Here is a 2,255-nt window from a genome sequence, read left to right as displayed (position 1 = left end):
TCTTAACTGGCTTCCAGGTTGAGTCATCAGGGATGTGAGTATATCACTTTGTAGTAACATCCTCTCAATTTCAGGTGCTCCCCTAGAATTCTTCATTTGGTTGAGAACCTTACAGGGTTTCTCATTCCATTTTGGAGGGAGGTGGGACAGAGCTTGCAGAACAAGTCAGTGTCCTTCGCTCGCACAGATCCTTCAAGATTCCCGGACTTGGATCCCCTCCAAGACCATCACTTACTGCAGTAATGAAAATCCACAGCAGAGGGCAGTCTCTCATGCATATCAAGGCTTCCTTTGTGGTGATGTTTCTTTAATTGAAGAACCCATAGAAAAGTTTCTTTAATTAGGCTGGCTTCATAAAGGGGAGACAAATTCCTTGCTATCCTTGAGGCCTTTTTTTTTTTTTTCTGCAGAAAGGGCCATCTTGTTCTCAAAGGGGAGGTTTTTCCCTTTTCCACTCATCTCCCCACTGTTGGGTCTAATTTATGAAGTTCAAGGACAGAGTAGATTAATTTTAGAGTAGCCTTTCGGATTTTTTTTAATTTTTTTTTTTTTTTACCAAATATACAAAGGGGTAGGGACATTTGACTACAGTGCAGCAAGACTTGCTGATTTATCTGACGATTTTAACAGCCCCCTGCTCAAAGAATAAGCCTAGAAAAGATTATTAATGCCAAACATCTGTTTTTCTTTCTTGTGTCAGGCACTCTGCTGAGATTGTTGATACAGTGTTTAATTCAATAGTTACAAAAACCCTATAAGGTAGATAGGTTTGTTATTGCCATTCGCAGATGGGGAGAGAGAGACACTGAGATTGAGGGACTTGCTCTGTAACCATGACTAAGTCACTGGACTCCTCTGGGAGACTTTGCTCATCTGTAAAACAAAGATATTAGATTAAATAGCTTCCAAGACCCCCATTTCCTCTAGGTTCAGGGCAAAATTAAATCAAAAGCACTGAAGCCAGAGTTTTCATGAAAATGGGATTGTCTGGGGTGGAGGTGTTGATGTTAATCGACAAGGAACCAGGGCTGTGCTTTTGTCATTGGTTTAAAATTCCTTGAGCTGAGCCTGTGGCATGTCGGCAACTCAGCATTGGCTCCGTTTAACATCCATAAATGTTAAGATGCTGAGCCTGGTCCAATTTTAGCAATAAACTGCTTTAGTTCCCTAGGAATGTTGAAGTGGGGACTGTACCAGTGGCTCTGAAATCTTGGCTACTTAGCAAATGCTTCTGCTCTTCTATGAAATGCAGAGGCGAATTGTGAGTACACAGAGTTATACAAAAGAGATTAATCTCATTTTGTTTTTCCCAATAAAACTTACCAAAAAACCTGACTTGTCCTCTTTGCCCCCAAAAAGAGAAATTTTCAAAAAGGAAACAAATAGATCCTATGGTGGCTGATATTCTTATATGGAAGTTTTATTCTCTGAGGCATCAACCAACTGTCAGAAGACTTATTCTGAGCCTGTTTTTACAGTATTCATTTTATATTCCTTCATATGCCTCTAACCAGGCACTAGAAGCTGGGTGCTGCTTAGCAGACTTGAGACAGAGACAGGAATCAAAACGCCATGCTAAGTGGCTCTTAAGTAACAGTGGGTGTACCTTGGTTGCGTCCGGACTGCTCCACACAGGTTAGAAATGGCAGTGGGTAGTTACTTAATGGTTTTGGAGATTTTCAAATCATGTGACTGGAAGGAATCATTTTAAAGAGAGAAAAAATGGCATGAGTGAGAGGCTTTTAATTGGTTGCTATATTAAGCTGTTCCATATGAGATTGCTGTTTAGTAGGGAAGGTCTGAGCTGGGAGAAGTAAATTCAGGAATCATCAGTGTTATAGGTAAATGTGTCCCCCAAAGTTCTATGTATTAGAAACTTAATCTCCACTGTGACAGTGTTAAGAGGGTGGGAAATCCTATTACAGTAATTGCAAGGTGGGGCCTTTAAGAAGTGACTAGATTGTGAGGACTGTGTCCTTGTGAATGGATTGTTCTATTCATGGATTAATGGGCATGGCTTTAAAAGGAGAGCAACTGAGCAGCTTAGCTTGCTCTCTCCTCAGTCATGCTCACCAAGTGATACCCTGTGTCTCTGTGGAGAGTCACCACCAACACTACCAAGGCCTTCACCAGATGTGTTCCCTGGACTTTGGACTTCCCAGTCTCTAAAACTGTAAGAAATAAATTCTGTTTCTTTATAAATTACCCAGTTTGAGGTATTCCTGTTTTAAGCAGCAAAAATGGACTAATACAAT

The sequence above is a fragment of the Galeopterus variegatus genome, unplaced genomic scaffold (genome assembly GCF_000696425.1).
Source record: "Galeopterus variegatus unplaced genomic scaffold, G_variegatus-3.0.2 Scaffold2858, whole genome shotgun sequence".
NCBI classification, from domain to species: domain Eukaryota; kingdom Metazoa; phylum Chordata; class Mammalia; order Dermoptera; family Cynocephalidae; genus Galeopterus; species Galeopterus variegatus.
The sequence above is the reverse complement of the archived record's forward strand: the minus strand, read 5'-3'. Positions refer to the sequence as shown.